Here is a 12,391-nt window from a genome sequence, read left to right as displayed (position 1 = left end):
TAATAATTTGATGTATCAACCGGTACTTGGAGTGTTATGATATGATACCAATATTGACCCACCAAAGACGTAAACACCAAATTTATTATCTACACACAAAAAATTAGCTTCAAAAAATAATAATAAAAATGGTAGTTTATTAAGAAAAGTTTAAACATTTCTGAGAAGTTACCCACTACCCAATGCAAGAATCATGCAGACTCCCATGAAAGGAAATTGAATAACACTAATTCTGTTTTTATTATCGTTAGTAAAAAAAATACAAAAAGTATCGTAATAGCAATATTAATTTTGGTACAGGTAATAAAATATTGGTATATTTCATTTCTATAATTAATAATTCAAATTAAGACGTTCAAAAGTATATTTACACTTTTATTTAAGAGAAAAGTATTGTAGATTTTCAAGAGCTTTTACAGACTTCCAATTTTCAACAAATATGTTTATTATGAGATAACCCCATTTGATCAAACAACCTGGCCTTGATTGATGAATATTCCTCCTATGAGATTGAATATGTATATCGCAATATTTATCACTTAGAAAGTCATGTTTTTTCAACTTCAAGTTGAATACTTTGTGACATTTGTTTCCATTTTCTTTATTTGCATGTCAGTAACGTGATACCTCACTTAATTTGTTTTTTTATGGTACTTTAATTGGTTTCACTGATTAAAAGTGGGCCACTCAAGGCACTTCTAATAAGCACCTTTCGCTATAGCCTCGAGCTCTTCCAGTGATCAAGTTTTTATCTCCTCAATCGTTCCAATTATCCGTCCTATCAAAGGTCTCTTCAGTTTTAATAACAAGAAAAAGTCACATTGGGCCAATTCCGTAGAATATGGCGTATGAAGGATGATTATGGTGTTGTTATTTTTTCCCCAAAAAAATGCAATGATTATACGAATCAAAATTAACCAGTTTCGAACCAACCTTCAAAAAAGTTTTATGGCACGAGCCAATCGATATGTGCATAGCCTAAGCAACTTTAAAAACAATTTTATTTTAATTTATATATTTTGTTTTTCCAACTGTCTTAAAAACTTTTATTTTTCAAAATATTATCATAAATATGCATTCATATCATATTAATAAGCCACTAGAATCATAATATTTATTAGTTATATTCAGAATATAGTAAAATATTGATGTGTTGAGCCTGAAGATTAAGTATGCAAACATTCACACATAGATATCGTTTTTAACTATAAAAACATTTTTTTTACAAAACAATCTTAAAAAGAAAACGAAAAAAGAGAGGCATGAAAAAAACAACAACAACAGCAATCCCACCTATAATACATAATAACACAAATAAAAAATGGCATCTGACCAATTAGTAAATAAATTTCTAATTAAAAATACAACCACAACACGCATGATAAAAAGCGAAATTCATAAAGAGCAGTGTAGGCTATATTTTTGTGAGGTTTTATGTTTTCATAATTGGATCTTGCAATCATGTTTTGCAATGAATTTGGATACAATTCTGAACGGAAGAGCCATATCGTTGAAGCCATAATGTTTTTCCTCTTGGGTGGGCCCTCTCCCTAAGTACTGAGTGAGTCGTTCAGCCAATATAAAACATATTCCTTCTAGATATTTATATTCAAGAAATACATGGGCGAGCGTTTTATTTTTGGTACAGTCTTGGCAAGGCACCTCTCTCTCTCTATAATACACTCCAAAGGCGACCCGGTATCTCAAGTAGGACTGCTTAGGAGTGAGATATGGATCAAATAATGACTTCACATATTGTTTCTGAATCATTCTATTCTTCATTTGGCATTTTAAAGTTTTGTAAGAGATCGTTTGGAGGCTGTCTTTTTATCACTCCCTCCTAAATTGCTTTATTATTAATATTTAGTGCTACTCTTAGATGAAGTGGAGGAAATCGCATAGCATACTCACGATCGGATGGTTGATTATAGTCTTGGTAATTACATCATTTATGGTGTTAAGGCCCAGCTCCTCTCTGATCTTATTAGGAAGACCTATTTTTACCTCTGGGTTTTCAATCTGGGGGAGGGGGGGGCATTCGCCCACTAACCTCCAATACACCGTGAGGATGTCGTTGGATGGTTTTAATTCCTTCCGTGGAGATGATGTCAGTGTATTCGTGATGGTCCCTCTGCATGCTTCCATGTAGAATGTTTTTCAATGATAATCAACAAGATACGCCATCTTGTACCAATAGAAAATCAAAATTTCCCAGTGCAACTCTATATCCATCATTCCGAGTCCACCTCTAGCCTTTAGTAAGAAGATTCTCCGATGACTGATTGATTTTGAAGTGCCAACAAACTTTATCCTCTTTCTTTTCCATTCTTGGGCCTTCAATTTGTCAAAAAGGGTACATCCAAAAATGGGATTAATTCCTGAGAGTATTGTCATATGTATTCCAACATTTTATTTTATCAAAAACCCCAAGTTTGTGCTTCTGGACTTCTTTTATTGAGTGAGATATTTTCTCATCTATCTGACGTATATTCTGGAATCTTCAATCCTCCATCGAAACCACATTGCCAAGGACCAATGCTTTTGAACAAGATAAGTAGCGGTAATTTTGTTTATTTTTTCCGTAGAGTTTGTCAATATTTGTGTTTTTTTATCATTAATTACTAAGCCAGACTCTCTTCCATATTCTTTCAGGAACGTATCCAGGCTATCTCTGTCTTCCTCGAATTTGTCGCTTCTTAGTATAACCGTGCAGTCGTCTGCAAAAAACAGGTTGGCTAATTTCCTGTTTCCTAAGACCACTCCCTCTAATGCCAGGTCCATTTTTCTTTGTAGGGTTCTCAATGAAAAGAGAGTAGGCCTTATAGGATCCCCTTGGCGCATTCTCTTTGCATTTCTACCACTGGGTCACTTTCGATATCAATGATTCATTTTGCGTTGGAAATTATGTTTTTAATTGCGTTGCAATATAATTGTGTAAATCGTATATTTTTCGTCTCACTCAACACAAAGGAATTTTCTATAGAATCGAAAATAAAAGCAAAACTTTTAGTTCTCTAATTCGAAAATTTAACAATTGATTGGGGAGACATTACTACATCTTCCGTTTGCCTGCCCTTTCTAAAGCCAAGCTGAGTATCTGGGAGCACTCTTTCCATTATTGGTTTCATACGTTCCGTCAGACATCCACTGTAAATCTTATATTCTATTTGCAATAAAAATACTTGCCTCCAGTTTTCTATTTTTTGTACATCTTTCCCTTTCTTAGGAAAAAGAGTTATTTCTGGTACCCCTTTGTAAAACTTAGGATTAAGTCCTGAAGGTCCGGGTACTTTATCATTTTTCAGCTTATTCTTAAGATATGTAAGGACTTCGTAATCAGTCAATATTTTGTTTAATTGTTTTTCTTCCTTAGGTGTGATAATATTCAAGAACAATTTTATTCACTGCTTCAACTTTATTTTTCTGTTGTTGGCGTGCTTGGGAGTCCAGAATAAGGATTGCCATTGGCATTTTCCTGGCCATCTTGGAAGAGTTTGTAAACTCTTGTAAACATTTTTTACGCAACAAAGTTTTACCGTATGCCATTTAAACATTTCAAGTGTTTTGGAACTCTTAATTTCATTTTTAAATAAATATTGATATCCATGTTTTTCAACAGCAAACAATCGCCGAACACACAAAATATTTATATCAGTTATATCCCTCACAAACAAACTAAACATATTATATTACTGAAATAGTAAGTATATGTTCGTGGTACGTGTAATATCATAAAAAAATGGAGCATAACAGATGTACGTTACCCGTGAAATTTGAAAATTTACCTTACATTTTGAACACACCTCGAATATATATATATATAAGTATTTACACGTACATAAGTACACGCACAATAGATGGGATAACCTGCCTTGAGTATAAGTAAACATTATGTACTAAAATTATTCCATCTGACTTAGAAATTGTCTTTCAAATCATTTAAATAGTAATCATTTATATTTAATGCTCTAGGAGCGTCCGTGAATCGAACTAACACATTATTTTCCAGATAATAATTTCTTCTGATCACGTAATTCACTATGCTACGTCGCTCTATATTTCCATTTCAAACTCATGACGTTATTTATAAGGGAGTAAACAAATGTCATATCACTTTTAGCAAATAACAAAAAAGAGAAAGTTCGTCATTATATATCAAAACTTGAATTAAAATTTCTTGAAGGAATGACTTAGTCGTATCTATATTATGGTACATATAAAATATCAAGGGATATTATATTTAATCCACTAGTGGACATAAAAGTAATTACTAAACCAATATAAATAGACAAATATTTATCACCCGGTCTATGTTTTACCACTTTGTGAATAGCTTTGGTAATACATATCTATTGATTAAGGCCAACATGTTAGATCATGTAAAGAGTTGTAAAAATATTAGCTAAAATCAGTGATTTACGTTTTGTAGCTGCAACATAAATAGTATTTATGTCTTTACAATTGATGATATCATCATTGATGTTCTAGGGAACATGTTATTACATGTGCTCATATACGACCGAGAGTATTTGTTGTGAAGTTGTACGGGTAAAACATTTTTTTTTTTAAATACCTTGTTGGGCTCGGAATATAATTGAAGATTGATATTTGAGTAATTTATGCCTATGTTTTTACTGCATGAGATACGAAGTGGGACAGGAATGTATTTCCTTCCTCGTTCTCTCATAGCTACTTGCAGCTTAAATCGTCCTTTTCCAAAAAAAAAAAAAAAAAAAAAAAATGAGTTATTTGCCTTTACTTTTGTATAAAACAAAATATTTGTATTTAACCCAAATAATCAATTAAAAAGTTAGTTATTCTGAAATGATGAAAAAAATGATTTATAGTTTATTGAAATATGTTTTTTTATAAAAATGAAAATAATACATAATGGTGACTTCATATAAAAAAACTATATCCATACTTTTGGTAAAAGTTAAATTCATTTGTATTTCTCATGAAACAAATAATTAATTCATTATATGAAGGACTAACTAAAATGACAAACTTCATTTCATTATACATTGAAATGTAGATTGCATACATGAGTTTTGTTGTTTAACAAATGTTCCCAATTTAAGAAATTTTTTTATTTAGCGAATCAGTGTAAAGCCCTCATTTCTAAAAATATCAACATAATTTATTTTTTACCAATAAACTTTTTTTAACTCTTCCGCACATTAATCCATGTCTCCTTTCTAAGTAATAATATATATATAATAGGGTATATAAAATATATTTTTTGGATCAAATGGGGAATTCAGATTTCTAAATATACAAATACAAGCTTAAAAGATAAATGAATGAAAGAGGCATTATTATCAAGCCAAATGGCAATTGAATTGTTATTTCTTTATCAAAACCATTACATAAATTATACTAGTATATAGATAAAGATAGACAATATTGAAGTGGAATCATATATCTTTGAATAAAAGAATGAAAGATGGGGTTAAATCTCTTCAGTAATATTTATTGTCATAATATTATTTTACAATTTATTTACATTTAACAGTCGTTTTGTTATTAACTCTTTGATATTCTATTCTCAATTATATCTCATCTTGTCGTTGCAGTATATAAATATATTGGCCTTTTTATCGCTTTCGGAACTTTGTCAAATAGTTGTAGAAATAGATATAAAGTGGCGTATAAGTGAATTTTTTTCTTGATCAATTGCATTTGTTTATCAAATATTATTAATCATTTAAATATATTTTAATCAGAATTATAGACTTGGACTCGAGTCCATGTTTTGAAATTATTGATATGACATGGACTCAAAAGTTAAGACTTTTAGAGTTAAGAATGTTAATAGAGTTTTATAGAAACACTAGAAATAGACATACTTTATTGTACCTATGAACATTTGCGTCACAAACTTTACACAGTTGTTTTAAAAGAGATACATAAAGTACTCTTTATAGCACTATGACTATAAGGTGGAATTGGAAATATGTTTTCTATACGAAACTCTTTTCATTTTTTTTTCTCAAGGAATTTGAACTGGACTCCATGAAATATTCATTGAGGTAGACTTTTGAGAAAAGACTAGGAGCTTGATTCTCTGGTTCAAATATAGGAGAAAACATTTACTCAGCATAATTATTTTGAGAAGAGTATCTGAATAATTCAATTAGACTTAACTGATTTATAAGAGGCAATATGCTCATTACTTTGACACTATAAATTCATATTGTAATATATATAATTGACTTTAAAAATTCCAACCAAATTATCCTTAAAATTTCTGACTAAATAGTAAGAATAGAAAGGTTGTGTTGGAATATTGAAATCCAAATCGATTCTTTTCTTAAATAAAAACCAAATTTTAAATTACTCCTTATAAAGAAGTCAATTTTAAAAAATATTATATCAAAATAAACTGTTTCACCAATTATATTTTAATAGTAAAACCTTAAGTATACTAAACATTTGCGAAAATAGATTCCTTATATTCATAATTCAGAAATTAAATAAAAGTATATATTATTATCATAGACATTTAATGCATGTTTATATCTCCAAAATAGCCCGAAATTTTGCATCCATCACTAACAAAAAGAGCCAAAAGAGTATCAGTTCCATATACATCAAAAATGTTCTGGGTCGTTTTCGTAACGTTTTTCCCTTTCAGGTAGTAAAAATGTAAAATATAGCGAATTATTTCCTTAAGACCTCTTTACTCGACGCACAATAATTCACAATTGAACCATTCAAATGTAAAACTGTCCAAAAAAGTGTGTAGTATAGACTCACACCTTTACAATGTTTTATCGTATGATCTGATGTGACCAATAATGAACAAAATATACTTATTTAAAAAATTACTTTCTCCTTCACCTAATATTTTTGAGCCTTCTTATTAGAATTATGAAAATTGTGCTTTTATTTTGTTTGGTTTTCTGTTGTTGTTTTTTTTTTTTTTGGTTTTGAAGTAGGAATTGAAGATATAAAAAAAGTAGAGATCTACTTTTTACCAAGAGGAATGTAATGTTTCTCAAGTTTTTCTTCAAATTTATGCCTCATATATTTAATATAACTAAACGATCCCATAGGAATAGAATGACGTTAAAAAAGTAGAAAGAAAGAGAGTAAAATAAGTTTTGATATATGAACCTTTTTTATTCAAGATATACATGTACATTTATTATTTTATCATTTTAAAATTCTACTTTTTCCGTCAAAACAACAAGTTATAAATATAATATACTTATACTTACATATGTATGAAGATGTGACATTTAGTGTACACAATACTTACATTGGTATATCTCACCGTAAAGTAGGTATACAGTAGGTCGTCTTTTTCAAAATCATGTTATTTTCGAGGTTTTACTATAATGAAAAATTTTCAGACCAACCTGCAAAAGTATAATTATTTCCAAATATACGCTTTATCATATTAAACGTTCAATGTATTTTGAAGAATCACTCAGTTAAAAGATGGCATTTGTTTTTTTTTTAGTACAAAAATTATCTTGTGAACAAATAAACTTAGTATTTCTGATTTGAGGAGGAAAAAAGGAGGATTTATAATAATTTGAAGTTTCAAAATTTTTGTTTTTTTAAATTCCATCAAAATTTAATTTTTTATCTATAATAAGAAAGAAAATGTGTCTCTTAGTTTGTATGTGGATGAGTGATTTAAAAAAAAAAACTTGTGTTTCTAAAGCTCAGCGAAAAAAAAAGAAAAAAAAATGGGAAGCACATACATTTAATACTAAAGCAAAGTTTGTCTGTCTTTTGTCTGTTCGTCGATGCCTAAGATATCGAATCAATCCATGCTACTACTATATAAATTATTCATAATTAAGATTTGATTTACTCTCTTTTATTAAAATTAGGAATGCTGAATTGTTAATGTTATACTATTTCCTTTTTTTGTTATGATAATATGCATAGCTAAATAATAGATACTGTCAAGGATAAGACTTTGATACCATTAATCAAACATGCTATATTTAATAAAAACAGTTCGAAACTATTATAATTCAATGGTCTTACCAACTTTTCAATATTTTTTAGCACTACTTATTTAACAATACAAACATAATTCCCTTTAAAAATTAAAGTACAAACTTAATATATAAAGTGTGGGAGGTAAATTCGTAAACTTGACTTCAAGTTGGATACTTTAGAGTAAATTTTTGAAAATTATAAATTGCGTTATTAAAAATAAGGACTATTCCAGTTACTAAACGAGAATTTTTTTCCCTCAAAAGTCCACATTTGTCAACATGGAGACGAAAAGGCAATGGGGTTCTCCAAACACAGGTGAATGTCAGAGAGATGATGAAGGTCGTACAGTACTCCTGGAGGATTTTTTACGAGATTAAAAGCATGATAGCTTCAGTTCAGAGCCTTGAAAGGTCCCCTGGCAGCAGTTGACATCAGAAAATCGGGATCATGGAAGACGTGAACACTTGCTTTCAACATTAATCAACAGTAGAGGCCAAAAATTGTAAACTTGGTTACAGCATCAACTTCGGGTTGGCATCCTTCCTCTACGCACTGTTTCCCCTTGACTAACCTATTTGTAGTGTGGTCGAGAAGAGAGCATGTACTATGCCTCACCGAAATTTGGATAACCTCAAGGCCTCTGACGAGCTCCAATGGGTAGCCATATAAGATACTTGTACGGCGCCTCGAGGCTAAGGTTAGTGATAATGTGAACAACCAAAGGAAATAATTATGAAGAATAGAAAGATATATTGATAAAAAGTATGTGATAAAGCCTCACTGTTGTATTTCTTTCATTCTAGCAAAATTTTAGCACGTTTATTCGTGATTTAAAAGTGCGCAATTTTACCTTACAAATAACAGATTCCCATATCTAATATATCTTTGAAAGCAATATACGGTGTGTATATTGCTTTCAAAGATATATTAGATATGGGAATCTGTTATTCGTTAATAATTTCTCCTTCTTCTTTTAAATCTATTTATTTGAAACAACACTATCTGAGCTTAGAAAACAAATTTTTAACTTTTACTTCAAAAGAATTGAAATAAAATCAATATGTCTCCTAAAATGAGGTATTATTGATCAATTTTTTTTTTTTTTTTTTTTGAAAATATGTGATATTCACTTATTAAATATGTATACAATCGAGCATAAGCTCAGATAAAGAGAATTCCTCTGTGTTATGTTATAAAAAGAATAAATTACTCATATAATGGGTCGTGTGCATTAATAAATTTATTTAATGGTTCAACAAGAATGTTCTCCTATGTAACATTACATGTTCAATAGAAATTTTCAATTCTGACCATTTACACTTCTACTTATTTAGTCTTAAAGTGGTGGCTTTTTGTGAAGAACTCTCGACGTCCTTTGAGTAGGACAAATTAATTTGAGATAAAAACTGTCTAAATTCATTGATTAGTGCCGATACATTGAATATTGTATATATATTTCAACACCACCTTGATGAAAAAAAAAATTATATTTTTTTAAATGAAAGATAAAACTATTAGTCTTAAAATTTGTACAAATATTCCCGGACTATTCTTATATTAAAAACTAACATACGAATATGCCTGAAAAGTATTACAATTATTTTAGTACAAATAGGAAAACAATTTATTTTATTTGAATGATAATTTATAATCATTCATGCATCTACAAGTTATCGAATTATTACACATATTTTCTGACAAATCAAATATAAAATGTAGTATGATGAAAAAATTATGTTTAAAAAAATAAAACGAATATCAGAAAACATATGATCAAGAGAAAAAACAGAAACATTTAATTTTTACAAATCACTCAAGTTCAAATTCGAAAAAAAACATTCAAAAGTCAGATTTAATGAATTAATTTACTGATTCCACTATCCAACGAAATCACACTTTTTTTTATGCAAGACAAGAACAAAATATGCTCAACTTAGTAAAGTTTGATCCCTTGATTCCATATATGGTCTAATTTTTTCTCTCATAGCCTCGTGGTCTACAGAAAAGGACCATACATTTATTGTTATTTTTAGCTATTTTTAATGTTCTAAGCTGTTTTAAGCCCTCAGTGTTGAAGATAGGGATAAATTATGTTAATATACTTTAAACCTGAATGTTAAAAAATTCTAAAATGTCTACATCATACTTTTAACTCAAGTTATCTTTGTTTTAAGTTGAAAATAGGTACTTTTTGTTCAGAGGCTCATAGTATCCAGACGAATATATTCAAAAAACTAAAAAGTATGGCATTTGATAGCTGGAAGTATGAACTTTAGTTTTTAAAAAAGAACTTCCACAAAATCGCTTTATATTGCTGTCAATTTAAGATAAGGCCACGACAATATTTCAAGGCAAAAACTCATTTTTGAATTGATCTCATAATAAAAGTCAATAACTATTTGTATGTCCCAGCTAGAAGAGATAGAAACAAAAAGAGATATCTTCTAGCTGGGGCATACAAATGGCACATAAAAATAATTTAAGAGGTCATTACTAACACCTAAACACATCTCATAATCCGTGATACTTTTGAAATTGGTCAACTTTAAAAAACTGCAAACACTCTATTACACATTGAGGCAAGCCTTTTTTTTATTCAATCCCAAAAGCCATTAAAAAAGGTATATCAAATTTAATAGTGCTTTATATTTGGAACATAATTAAATAGGATATTATCTAGATCTGTGCTTCTCAAAAAAAATTCCATCATTTCACCTTTCAAATGTGAATAAAATCTCAGATTACCATGGTTTAAAATATATAATCGAAAATGAGGCTGCATGGCATAAATATTATTTTTTTTGATTTAGAGAGGACAGGGATGAACAGATCATAGTACAAAATGAAAATAGTAATCAGTTTAAGTTTGCTCAGAATTATCCCATGGTATGACAAATAAATACTACATATTTCTTCCACAAGGAAGAAAACCAGCTGCATTCCCAGAATTGATGAAAGCAAATTTAAAATGATAGTCATTGTATGTCCCCTTTTTAGCCTAAATAGTATCTATTCTTGAGTCCTTTGATGCAAACTTAGAGTTGGTGGACGAGGGTTCGCATTAAGAAAGCTATGGCCTTATTTTATTATCAACCATATCCTGTTCTTGTGGGCTTTTCTATTAAGAAAATGATGCTGTTGCTTGTTCCTTGCTCTTTGTAACATGAAATGTATTTTCACGGTTCATTAAATACACAGCATTCACGCTGAACCCAGTAAAATATTAACAGGACTCTTTATTGATAATTGGTACTTTTAGTTTTATATATTCATATATCTATAATGAATTTAAAATTTGATCTTTTCAAATGTAAAAATAATGTAATTATATATGAAATGTTGGATTTCTTTAAATTAGATGTCAAAAAATAGTACCCCTTACACGGTCAAGGGAACTCCAGTATGCCCCGCAATCACTTTGAAAAAAGTTTATTTAGATCATATTGAGCGACGTTCGTAAGAATAATATTAATGGAGATATTTAATTTTTAATCTAATTTGAATACAGTGGTTTTTAAACATCAAATCAGAAGTCAATTGTTAACGGGCATTTCTTAATTGTTCATGAGAAGAAATATAACCCGTAAACATCCAAGATTAAGTCAAATTGAATCATATTATGTGTACACTGTCTTTGTAGAAAGCAAGTAATAGGCTGTTACTTTTAAGACGGTAGCTAAATATTAACTAGATACTATAAAAATATATATAAAATCATCTTGATTGAGTTTTATTGTCTCTTAACTTTTATAAAGAAATTATATTATCTTTACATGCTCAAATAATATCCAAGTCTTTCTTCTGTTTATTCCTAGTATTAAAAAAAACGAGAACCCATTTCATTTGCTCTTTTTCTCTCACAAATACTTTTTGTTAGTGTCCTACTTTTTAAATTCATGAGGGACATGTTAGTTAAGGCTGTAATATATAAAATAACCTTAACGTTTTTTATGGTTTTCAGAATACACATACATACATTCTACTTTTCCGTTCTCTGAAGTGAGTTTTCTCTACATATAGCAAGTAAGAGAGGCCTCACAACGCCATTTCTAATACAGTCAAACCTGGTCTTACGGTAACTTTAAGAATTTCACCCCAAAAAGCAGCCATTTCCAGTTTTCACGCAGGAATTCCATAACATAAAACAAGTATTAATAGTGACCCTGCAATTAAAGGCCAATGTTCATACAAATGATTACATAGGCAATACATACTGGTGTAACAACGAAATCTGGCACATCATATTTCCGTATTTTCTTTGCATTTATGATGACAAAATTCTGTAATTTCTTATTTGTGATGAAATAAACATATAAGCATTTCACTTAGAAGCCAAATCACCATCATGATTTGCATTTTCATAGGGAGAATGCAGGTGCTCTTTTTTTGATAATTTAGCTGAACAACGATCTAGATATCTCAAAAATAA

The 12,391-nt window shown here is 29.6% G+C and overlaps 1 long non-coding RNA gene across 1 annotated transcript; it reads left to right on the top strand.

Annotated features, from left to right (window-relative positions):
- Positions 1–1,840: 1,840 nt before the first annotated feature.
- LOC139905573 (uncharacterized) lies at positions 1,841–3,610 on the top strand. The gene is made up of 3 exons (XR_011780445.1): positions 1,841–2,730; positions 2,794–3,321; positions 3,374–3,610. It is a non-coding gene; the product is annotated as an uncharacterized lncRNA (long non-coding RNA).
- Positions 3,611–12,391: the final 8,781 nt, after the last annotated feature.

This window comes from Lepeophtheirus salmonis, chromosome 5 (assembly GCF_016086655.4).
Source record: "Lepeophtheirus salmonis chromosome 5, UVic_Lsal_1.4, whole genome shotgun sequence".
NCBI lineage: Eukaryota > Metazoa > Arthropoda > Copepoda > Siphonostomatoida > Caligidae > Lepeophtheirus > Lepeophtheirus salmonis.
The sequence above is the reverse complement of the archived record's forward strand: the minus strand, read 5'-3'. Positions and strand labels throughout refer to the sequence as shown.